The sequence below is a fragment of the Panthera pardus genome, unplaced genomic scaffold, assembly GCF_024362965.1.
Source record: "Panthera pardus isolate Hobbes unplaced genomic scaffold, ASM2436296v1 HiC_scaffold_6, whole genome shotgun sequence".
NCBI lineage: Eukaryota > Metazoa > Chordata > Mammalia > Carnivora > Felidae > Panthera > Panthera pardus.
Window position 1 is genome coordinate 113,640,077 of NW_026526991.1, and position 12,421 is coordinate 113,652,497.

The window sequence follows — 12,421 nt, forward strand, 5'->3', positions numbered from 1 at the left end:
CAAGGTATGAGGCGAAACAAATGCCTCTTCCAAAGCCTCCTGCAGCTAGGAGTGCTGTAAGAAAGTGAGACAGAGATCTCTCTGAACCGGACGTCTAGGGGCTACATTCCCACCCAAGGTCAGCAAGGAAAACCATCCTGAGATGTTGCATCTGAGGGATAAAGTTTAATGCTTGGGGAAAGCACGTAAGTCAAAGCACACCGCTAGAGGAGTTTCTTCATGTTAGGCAAGGCTCCAATAATGAAGCGGCTGGCTTTATCGAAGGCACCTTCATTTCCTGTGTTGGCAAAAGCATTACTTATAAACCCCATCACACTTGTAAGACAAATCTGCTTGTATGATTAGATATCGAAGAAAAAAACCAGAGCTTATAACACAGAACGCTCACTTCCGTAGTGAGTAACACGTAACAATGGCAAATTATTTCATAGACGGTTAAATTTGGATATGAAGAATCCAAAGTTATCCCATTGCATCCAGTCCATTCACCCATTGGGCAATGGGCTAGATCCTGGGTGGTAAGAGAGCTGGGACCCAGCTGTCTTGTTGGGTGCCCCCCTACAGAGGGAGGAGGTGCCAGGACACGGTGCCAGGAATCTGACCCTGGAGCCCAGAGGCAAATAGATGGAAGCTTCTGGAAAGATCTCCTCTGATAACACTTCCCTGGCACGCGAGGGAAGGCAGAACATTTCAGGGAGGGAGGCCAGCAGGCCGGTGGCATGAAAAACCCTGAGGGGGAGGCTTACGAAGTCGGGCTCTCACCTGTCATCAGTGGGAAACCACAGAAGGTTTGACTTTTGAGAAGCGACAGGATCAGACCTTGTTTAGGTCATTCTGAGGATGGATTGGACAGTGGGGAACTTGGGGGCAAAAGGACTAAGTAAGGGCAATGCACTCATCCAGGGAAGGGACAAGGAGGCTCGGGAGGAGGTGGTGGGCAGGTGCATCATTTCAGAGTCAGATGTAGTGGCCTTGGTGACCTATAGGGAGAGGAGTCAAGGGTGATGGCACGGCTGCTGGTTCAGAGTTACAAAATAATGAAGCCCAGGACTGCAGGAAAGCTCCAGACTGGAAATTCTCCTGGTCGTGGGGAGGCCACTGTGAGTGTCACTGTAACCAGCGTCCTAAGAGCCCAGGAAGTCCTACAGTGAGAAGAGGACTCCCTTCGTGTCCAACAATAAAAACACACCTCTGGTGGTTCCCCCACCTCGGCTCTCTGCACAGCCTGTGACCCCTGAACAGCCGCTCTCGGGACATCCCTGCCCTGCTGAAGACCAGCAGCCCTTTTCTTCAGATTCAAATCCTCAACAGGAGAATTTTTAATGGCCCCATATGTTAACAAAGATGTGCATTCTGAACTGATATTCCCAGCCTTCCAGAGGAGTGGTTACCAAGAAACAGTGGGGTCTCAAAAGTACAAGCAAAAGTGGGGTCTCCTGGGTCTGTCAAATGAAAGGGATATAAGCTGGGTGCTTCAACCAAATTTTACTCTGGAAGTTATGCTTCTGGCACCAGAGTTAGATGGGTTTGCAAAAAAGCATTGCCTTGAGGGCTAATAAGCATTGTCCCACTCTCAACAGAAAGAAGCGTGATGAGCAGTGTCTCTGCTCATCTGTGGCTCCTCCTCTCCCCCCGACCCCCCAGAGCAGTGGCAAGGATGGCCTACTCCTGGCAGGACACCCAACTGCTTGGCTCAAGAGTTCCCCTGGTCTGGTGAGAAGAGGCAGTCTCTATATCCAGCTTCTCTCTGGAATGGGAGGGAGCATTTATACCTTGCCGCTTTTCTCAGCAAGGAAAACCCCAGGATCTTGGTCAGAGGCATGCTTCACCAGGGGAGGCTGTCCCACATTACAGAGGATTTATGATTCTTAACCACATTGCCCCACATGCTGGCCACGGTCGTTGTGAAAACCAGAAAGGCCCCCAAGCATTTCCAAATGCCCGCTGAAGCTATGCCACCACCTCTGGTTTGAGAACCACAGCAGGGTTCACTGATGAAACTCATCTCTATAAATACTCTGTTTGCTACCTGATAAAAATAATTACTGCTCCTACTGGTCTATCTGATATGGTACTAAAAAAAAACCAATCTTTTTGGGGCGCCTGGGTGGCTCAGTCGGTTAAGCGTCCAGCCTCGGCTCCGGTCACGATCTCGTGGTTGGTGAGTTCGAGCCCCGTGTCGGGCTCTGTGCTGACAGCTCAGAGCCTGGAGCCTGCTTCAGATTCTGTGCCTCCCTCTCTCTCTGCTCCTCCCCCAGTTGCATTCTGTCTCTCTCTCTCTCTTAAAAATAAACAATAAAAAAAAAATTTGTAATCTTTTTTTTTTAAAGGAGCAAAATGTCGAATCAACCATAAATGTTCTATAGCTCTTTGCTATTTTTTAACAGAAGCAAATCACTAAGCCAAATTACAGAACCACAGCTTTCTCTAGGGCTTAAAAAGGCTACTAACGAATTTTTCTCTTGGCGAACTTAAAAATGAAATACAGTTCAAAAATCTAGAAACTAAAGCTTGAGGGTTTTTTGTTGTTTCTTGTTTTTAAATTCTGGAACATCAGAGGTTCTATAATAAGAATCAGAGTACCAAGGTAAAGATCCCTCAAAACAAAGATTATACAAAAGGATCACTGGCGATTTACATTTCCACGTGTGAAATAAAACGTGCCCTTCTGAACTGCACCCCCCGTACTTGTGATACGATTATTGAAGTACCCTGTATTGTGAATATGCTTTTAATTCCAAGGCTTCAAGTGCTCCCATTTAGACAGAATGTATTTACTAAACTATATTCATTAAATTGTTAGTACAAACTTCTCTGTATCATAAGGTTCTTTCATTTTTAAGGAGAAAAAATCCAGTCATTCCAAACCCCAAAAAACATGCCCAAGGGCACACAGAGAAGCAACTAGCAATAAGTAGCACATAATGGCAGGAACATTCTAGCGCCTGAAGTCAGCAAACCCTAGGAAGCATGCTCGGACAGATAGCACTTAATCAACAGCTGTATTTACATTTATAGGAAGATTTTTCACTTACTTCAAATTTCTGTTTAATCCTTGTTCCTCTAAGTTAAAGGGGGAGGGGGGGAGAAAAAAAAATCACACTGAAATTTCTTATTTTTCTAATTAAAAAATAAACAAAAACCCGGCTTTGGATGTCCTCAAGTATATTCTTTGTGTCTCCTTTCAACGGCCGCTACTTTCAAATTCTAAACAAAAAGCAAAATATCAAAAATTAGCCCCAGGAACACTGTACAAAATCAAATATCACCACGCAAACTAGGCAACGGCATCTATCAGAAGTGATGATTCAGAACAGGATAAATTTAGATCGGTACTTTCCAAAAGGCGTCTGGATGCCAAATGCAGTAAAAAGGTGAAGGCTACATCCCATAAGTTTCTCGGAAGAAAGATCGCCAAAATATTGAAAAGAGTCTTCTTTTTGAAGTTTTCAGTGCCCTGGTGTCCTTGACGCTGAACTTCCCCAATCTGGCCTCGGTATGGCCATCCATTACTGGGTAAATCCACGTGAAACCTGAGGACGCTTCAGCCTCGGAGGGCGCCGTCAGGAGCAGTGGGGCAACTCCACATGGGACGGGCCTTTTATGGCCTGAATTGGAGAGCCCTGATCCCAGCTAATCTACCATAAATAGCTCTTGAAACTCGGAGGAGCCCATCAGCTGTTGCAACAAGCCTGCCCAGCAGCTACTTCAAACGCAATTAGATCATTCCCATTGTCTTCGGGCTCGTTTTATAGAGAAAGTAAAAATGCAACAGCGGTCTACTAAACGGGCTGCAACAATACAGAATGGAGTGGGCCACCATTTCTCTGACTCTAGTTTTTGTGCGAAGAAGGAACACGTAACCAGGAACAAAGCCTAGATACCGAATGCTGCAAAGGAAGGGACAGGCACGCACGTGTGTATACATTAAACAGCACACTAGGGTGGCACGGGCCTGTTTACAGGTTTACAAATTGTGGGGACATCTGTGGCTGTCTTCCCTCTTCCACTGACGGTAGAAAACGGGCCATCAGGAGAAAGAATGGTGCCAGAAGTACTGTCTCTAAAACACACAAAGATTGTGTCTTAAAAGCACAGACGATGATGCTCCGAGCTAGCAAGATCGACCTTCAGAAGGCTCTCAGGTTGCCCACCTCACTTAAAAACCAGAGGAACCTTAACTAATGAAAAATAAATAAATAAATAAATAAATAAATAAATAAATACAAGTAAATAAATAAGAACTACCACAATCACTTCTTAAAAGGCAATTTACATTGTTTTAGATACTAAAACTTAACAAAATTACTTACACCTGGAGGTGTCCTTGCTGTCACCAAAAAGAGCAAGGTCTTAATTGTTCATCCTCACTTCGCTATACATCACAAAAGCTTGGGCTGGAGGAAAAGCTCCGGGGCTGCTGCCAGGGTGCTGTGGGTCTGGTGTGGGTTCTCAGACCACCAGCTGCATCAGCCAGCAGAGGCCACCCCAAGCAGGATCTGAATTCCTGTTATCAATTAACCCTGCAGGACAATGTTCTCCCCCCCAAGCAGTCCTGTGGCCGATGAAAACAGGGCAGATAACCCCGGACGGCAGTAATAATTAAACACCGGCTTCGTGAGTATGTGTGCAAGGGTTAAAAATGATATGTCCACGCCAAATTGTTTACCCACTTCAAGATGGCAAATAAAACCTCCCAGCTTGACTTCTGCTTCCAAATCTCAGTCACGGTCACGGCCCTCATCTTATTTTCCCTTTGACAAGTTTTGCTTTGCATCCATTTGAAATTTTATCTTATCTTGTATGCCTTCATAGAAGTTTTCTAAAACTCCTCCCGGAGCAAAGCCGGGGTAAAATAGTTGACTCTCTGGGTCTTTTAACAAGATAGGAGGAGACAATGAGTCACTGTTGCCACAACAGTGCAGGGGTTTTTTTGTTTGTTTTGTTTTGTTTTCCTTAAAAAGATTCACTCCCACAAGACAAACAGCTAACTTTTGGAGGCTTCTTAAATCCTGGCCCCCTGCTTCCCTGTAGCAACCCAAATGGCCTAGATTAATGCATTAGAGTCTAACAGAATAACACTTCCCAGCTTCCTCTTCTACACACCCTTTTTGCCTTTGCTCAAATCCCAGTTCATTCTACCTGTGCAATCTGTTTAAACATTTTCCTAAATATTTTTGCTAGCCGCTAAACCCAGGAAACTCTCATTACACGCTTTTGTCCAAAAAGTGACAGTAATGGATCGGACATGCGTGAGAGTAGATTTCATAATCTATCCATGAAGAAAATGGAAAATCATGTTATGAGTTGACATAAGAACTATACTTATGCTAGACATTTCCAAAATATTTGATAACTATTTTACATTAGCTATTATTTAGTACTAGTATTATAAACAATATGCTAGTCTACTATTCTTTCTAGTAATTGCTCATTAAGTCCAGTTTTCTTACGAGTTTTTATCTGGCTTTTGTCTGCTACTCAAGGAACTGTATCTATTTATGATATTGCTTCTAAGAGAAACCGCATCGTGTATCTATAACACCTATTTTATGACAAAAATGAACATGTGGAAACCAAAATTAAAAATACAACATTGGGATCCCTGGGTGGCTCAGTCAATTGAGTGTCCGACTCTTGATTTCAGTTCAAGTCATGATCTCACGGTTCATGGGTTCAAGCCCTGTATCGAGCTCTATGCTGACAATGTAGAGCCTGCTTAGGATTCTCTCTCTCTGCCCCTCTCACACTCATGTACACACTCTCTCTCTTAAAGTAAATTAAAACAAACAAAAAAACCCACAACATTTACAATCACTACAAAGAAAATAAACTGTTTACATATAAACTTAACATATACAGGCTCTATATGCTAAAAATCACAAAATTCTGATTAAAAAACATCCAAAAGACCAAAATACATAAATAGGTATATACTGTGTTCATGGGTTAGAAGGTCAACATAGTAAGTATGTCAAATCTCCCCCAAACAATATACACATTTAATGCAATTCCTACCAGCAAGATGTTTGATAGATATAGGTACGCTTATTCTAAAATTCATATACAGAAGCATAGGAGTTAGAATAATTAAAACAATCTTGAAAAAGAATAAAGAGTTATTGGGGAAGCCCGGGTGGCTTAGTTGGTTAAGTGTCTGACTCTTGATCTCAGCTCAGGTCATGATCTCGAGGTTTGTGGGTTCAAGCCCCACATCAGGCTCTGCCTGCTTGGGATTCTCTCTCCCTTCTTCTCTCTCTGCCCCTTCCCTGCTCAATCTCTCTCTCTCTCTCTCAAAATAAATAAATAAAACATTTTAAAAAAAGAATAAAGAGTAACCAATCTATTCCATATTAAGTTATACAGTATAGTAATGGAATAGAGAACCCAGAAACAGACCCACACAAATATAGCCAACAGATTTTTGACAAAAGGCACCTCTCCACCAAACAGCACTGGAACAACCAGACACCCGCTGGCAAAAAAAGAAAAAAAAAGTGAACCTCAAGGTAATTTTCACACTTCATACAAAAATTAACCAAAATGGATCGCAAAGTTAAACGGAAAATATGAAACCATTAAAAAGAAAACAAAAAAAAAAAACCAGGAACAAACTATTGACGCTTGTAACAACCGGGATCAATTGCTGGGGAATTATGCTGAGTGAAAAAGAGAGCCAGTCCCAAAAGGTTATACGCGGTATGATTCCATTTAGATGCATCCCCCAAATGACAACACGGTAGAAATGGAGAACAGATTAGTGGTTATCAGAGATTAAGAATGGGGCAGCGAGGGAAGGGCCCTGAAAGAGATCCTTGTTATGGATCTGGCTTGTACCATTGCTTCACAGCATCACAAGATGAAACCATTAGGGAAAACTGCATAAAAGGCATACAGGATCTTTCTAGATTATTTTTTAAAACTGCATTGGAATCTGTCATTATCTCAAAATTAAACGTTGAACTAAACATTTTTTAAGTTTATTGGCTTTGGAGGGAGAGAAAGCACGAGTGGGGGAGGGGCAGCAAGAGAGGGAGACACAGAATCCCAATCCCGCACTGACAGTGTGGAGTCAAACACGGGGCTCGAACCCACGAACTGCGAGATCATGACCTGAGCCGAAGCCGGATGCTTAACTCATTGAACCACCCAGGCGCCCCTCTCATTTTTTTATTTTTTAATTTTTTTGAAATTTTTTCTCAAAAAACCTACTTCAAATAAAACTTCCAATGCATCCCCTTTATATAAGTGGGCTACTCACTGTAATTGCAATTTAAATAAATCTACACAGATTTGCCTGTCATCAATGCCATCTTAAGAAATTCAGATTAGAAATGTTTCTTTTTCCCTACAAGAATGGAAGTCCATTGATCCAAAGTGAAATATTTGATACAGAAGCGAAGGAAAAGCATTGCTCTCCAATTACATGTTTATTTGGCAGGTTGTATGGACACTTAAAGGGAACCGCTAACACCGAGGGCCTCTCCAACAATAAAACAGGATACCGCCACGTCATTTTCAGAATTTTCAAGCCACTGCTCAAGATGATTTATTTTCAAAATCTGTATACATTCGAGAAACAGCAAGAAAACAACTCTTTAGAAAGGGAGGAGACGGAGTCATCTCGAAATGTAATGCTACTATAAATATCATGGGCAACAAGTTCAACCTCCAGAGTTCTACCGTTTGGAAGGTTTCATTCTTGAAAATAGAAAGACAAGACACAAGTGGCAGAGAGGGCAAATGGAGAATGCTTTGTGCCCGACATCCGCTCAGACTTTGTGACGTCACACCTAGCTGCAAACATCTGGAACGGTCCCTCCTGAGGGCCCAACTAACTTCCATTAGACTTTTCTTCTAGGAAGGATGAGCTTTGAGCCAGGCCCTGTAACGCACACAGGATGTGAAGCTTCTTTTCATTTCGTGGAGGAAGAGTGGCGCAAGCCCCAGAACATACGCTGGCTTCTGTGTGTCTCACCCCCAAAGTTCCCTCAGCTCCCCTCCCCCTCCTAGCGCTTGCCCATCTTACTCCTCTTTTCCTTCCACAACCAAGCTCCCCTTGTCCCCCCAGTCTCATTGTCCCCCCGCATCGTTTTGCAGTTGGATTCTAGCTCCCTCCACATTCCAGAAACTGCTTCTCCAACCAGGGACCTTCCCAGTGCCATATAGACTTGGCCGCTCTGTCGTTGGACTCTCTGCTCACTTCCACCTTCATGGAACATCCTCTTGTTAAGAATGTCTTAGACACTACAGTCTGGTCCTTCCCATGCCTGAAGACTCTTACTCCGGGCTTCACTGCCCCTCTTCCTCCCTGACCTTGGGGTCTTCTCCCTCCCCTACTCCCACTGCACTTGCAGAATTCAGGACTTAGGGGGTCCCTGAGATCAGAAGACCAGGGTAGCTCACAGGAACTAGAAACCCAAGACAAATAACGCTGCCCTTGTCCTCTCCTAACACAACGCTTGCTCCTGCTTCCCTGGCGGACAGCCCCCATCAGCCCCTCCTCACTGGAGCCTATGGTTCACCCCCTAGCCTTCCTCTCTGTGTCTACTTCTCTGCTTCTGGGCAGGACTGCCGTGAGAGCCTCCAAACTCTTCTTCCCTCCCCAAACCCATCCTCTCCACTGCTCAGAACCTTCTAACCAGCCCCGACATGGCCACTTCTTGCCCAGTGGAAACCTCCTCACTGGCCCCAGGAGCCCTTCTCCTGGGCAGCCAGTGACTTCCCGTTGAGGAGCAACAACTTGTTAAATTAAATGTTCTTGGGGTGTCTAGGTGGATCAGTTGTTAAGCATCTGACTCTTGATTTGGGCTCAGGTCATAATCTCACAGTTTGTGAGGATTGAGCCTCATGTCGGGCTCCACGCTGACAGCTTGGACCCTGCTTGAGATTCTCTCTCTCCCTCTCCCTCTCCCTATGCACTTTCCGACTCATGCTCACTCTCTCTCTCTCTTAAAAATAAACATTAAAAAAATAAGTTAAATATTCTTGAAGAATCAATGTAAAAATGTCCTTGCAAAAGCATCACTTTCACCCTCTTCTTGCATTTAGACATTTATCACTAGGAGGTAAAAGGAATCGAGTTACACATAAATACTTTGGGAATCGAGTGAGATTCCCATGAGATAACCCAGAGATTATCTCACATAGACCAAGATATGTGGCAATGTACATTTATGAATGTACTACTAATAGTTGTGTGATGATTATAGGGAACTTTCACGTCTTGCTTCATTACAAACATCACATCTGGCCACACCCAAGAGGTGTGTGATACATGTGGATATACTCCAGCATACATGTGCTGGAGGAAAAACAGAAGGTCGAGATTGGCTGGCCTGTTGGATAAATTCCAAAGTCCCTAGCTTCCGTGACCCCTCCCCTTTCCTATCTCATTAGTCATATGTCCCGCCACCCTGCCCCCCCAGTAGATGACCATGAGAAGCCACACTGACCACCATTGCTGTGCTCAGAGTGTTCCCTCTGTTCCTTGCTTCTCACCTGGAAAACTCCTGATCATCCTGCCGGACTCAGTTGACTTTCTTTCTCCTGTGAACCCATCCCTGACATGGTCTACAATTTCCAACCTCTAGACTCAGCATCCAGAAGGCAGGGACACCATGTCATCTCCAGATCCCTGGAACCTAGTGTGTCCACCACTCGATACATGGAATAAATGTTGGGGATAGGAAGGCTGAAACCCACAAGCAAAATAACTTGTAGTTACATATTTTTGTTTCTCGTTTCAACTCGGTGACAACATTCTCCTTTTTGATTCAGGTTTGACTAATCGGTGCGCGTGCCCCTCTAAAGCTGGAGAGTACCAAGAGAAGCAAGCTGGGGTCTCAGTGTGCAGGCAGCAAATAAAGTAGACGCAGCTCACACAAGTGCCTTATTTGCCAGTTTCCCTTCCGTGAGGCACCTATTTCTGAAGTAAGGATGACGTCAGAGCTTTGGCAGAGCTGTTAGTGCAGGGAAAGCAAGACAACAAAGCCGTCCGTCCCTTCCTGTCTTCTGAAAGGTTCCCCTTTCTAAATGGCAATGAACTTGAACGATCATTAGAAGTATTCTTTTAAGCTGCTCATCTCCAGGGAACCAGATTTGTACTCTGTCCTAATTTCTGCTCTAACAGAATCAGACCTGAAACTATTTCATTTTTTGCATCCATACGCTCCGTGAAGCTTAGAATTTTGACATCGATGAGTGAAGACGGGATGTGCCTGTCTCCTAACATCTAGATGGATACACCAGCATGAGTCTCAGATTGTGGCCTTCTGCACTGTGGACAAATAATTTTGTTTTGGGGTCGATTTTCAAAAAGAGGGATATTATTTTTGGTTAACGATTGTCTTTCCACCAACATGTCTCCCTCCCCCAGATGATCTAAACCAATCAGTGAGTGAGTATCTGTCTCTCTGTCTCACTCTCAAAGTTTATAGAGAGCTTCACTGGCTTTGGATAACCATCTTCCAAGCTCCAAGGTCATGTGTAGGTCACTGGCTTGAACCACAGATGAGCAAGCCAACTCTTCTCTCCCAGGCTGCTGCTTCAAGAGCAAAGGGAGGGGAGCAATGCTCAGCATGAACAGAATTGCTGGCCTCACGGTCAAAATGAAATGGGAGTTTGCCAGGAGGGAGCCTGGACCACGTCTTAGGAGTCCTGGCTCCAGGGACACAGCCTCTCACATGGCGGGACCAACATCGCCTTCCTGGACACGAGGCTCAGAGTCCTGAGAGTAATCAGAGATCTACAAATTGTGACATGCTCCATTCAGGGCACGATATAGCTAAAGATATGGCATCTGTATCAATTTATCACAGGGCAGAATCACAGGGTTGCTTCTCAAGTGGGAACCTGAGACTAAAGCGATGCAGGGAGCACCTCCCCTACCAGAGAAGACCCAGGAGGCTTTTTCCCTTTCATGTCGCTGCGGACATCACAAAGCTTAGCACCGTAAGTGGTTTCTCCTGCTGATCCCAAACACCAAGAAGGAACGGACAATTCTTATTCCTGAATGAAAAGCACAAAGTACCCATGGTCCTTCTTAAGGAGCACAGTGGAAAGGTGAACATCCGCCCCGTGGTATGAAGGAGACCATCCAGGTCCCGGAGACACACTGGACAGGGAGCACCTAGGAGGCTTCCTCTGCAGTCCTGTTCTCCAGCCTCCACAAACCACAAAACCCCACACACCCTTGGCTGGAAGCACAAGTGTGTGCATCCCACCTCAATGCGGTTCCCACTGTAGATGTTCATTCTCGTTCTCCTCCAGAACCAGCATCCTAAGTGATGGCTGCACGCTCGGCCAACCCACAAACGCCTGATAAACCTGTAATAAAGTGGAAATACGGCACCAATAATCCTATAAAACTGAACCGCTGTGTGTTGTAGCTGAAAGCATATCTGTGGCTCCAATTGGGGATCCTAAAACAACTCCCTGGTGTTACGAGTGGTGACTTCCCAGCCTAAGGTTCAGGCCGCAACTCTTATTTTGGGAGCAGGAGCTACAAAATCGAGGGGGGCATCATCTGAAAACCAGAATGTGGGAGAAAGGAGTAGGGGGCAGGAGTCAACTGTGGGGGCAGCATGGTGAGGGGTGGGGGGCTGAGTTCAGGAGAATGAGTAATTTCTAGGGTAAGTGGAAGACATTAAAAACTCAAAAGTTCAAGGCAATATGATAGAAAGTACAGGAATCAAATAATGAAGTTTAGCTTCATGAACCATTTACTTCATTTTCTTATATTTCTCGTTTCACTGCATCAGATTGAACACTTGGTGTCAGTCCAGGGACCAAACATTGCTGGTTTAGATTAAGACTCCTAGGGTCCCATCCAGTTCCAGAAAAACTGAGATTCTATAATTCTGAGGCAAAGTGCCATCTCAGAGTCGCCAAAGAAGAATGGAGAGGATTAAGAGAAAAAAGAAAGGGGTGGGGGGGACGGATAACAAAAAGGAAGGGGATCCAAGGAGAGAGAAAGTATGTCAACACAAGGCATTCCCGGAGTCTGAGTTATTCCACAGTAGGACAGGAAGCAAAGATAAGAACACTTGATTACAGCTCAGCTTCCCTCCAACAGAGGCTCAGACTGAAGCAGACAGTCCCCGCACGGGCCCTGAAATCATCTGCTGGTCTCATTATACCAGAGCGGCCCGTTTTGTTAGCGTGCGTGAAGAACTCCCTTCAGAGGACCCGCTAAAAATGGCGGGCAACCTTACTGGCAGGATAGAGGGCACACACTACACGCAGGGAAGAGAGAAAACATCCAGGCAAACACATCTCCAAACGACTGCACTTATTTAGGAGTTGTGCCAAGTGCTCTTAACTCCTTGTTGCTCCAGCCCACATTCCTACCCACCAGGTCCGTGGTCCCAGGAACAAGAGCTCCGTCAAGTCAGAGATTTTTGTCTGTTTTGTAGACTGT

At 44.9% G+C, this 12,421-nt stretch overlaps 1 protein-coding gene across 6 annotated transcripts in view; it reads right to left on the bottom strand.

Moving 5' to 3' along the window:
- Positions 1 to 12,421, bottom strand: part of SVIL (supervillin) — a 231,519-nt gene that overhangs the window by 146,340 nt on the left and 72,758 nt on the right. The window contains exon 1 of one of the 6 annotated variants that reach the window (XM_053895225.1): positions 4,314 to 4,342. The exons of 4 other annotated variants lie outside the window; for them this stretch is intronic. The gene's annotated coding sequence lies outside the window, so the exon portion shown is untranslated. Of the gene's footprint in view, positions 1 to 3,035; positions 3,583 to 4,313; positions 4,343 to 12,421 lie in introns of those variants that run through there. One more of the 6 variants, XM_053895222.1, reaches the window with a different exon arrangement.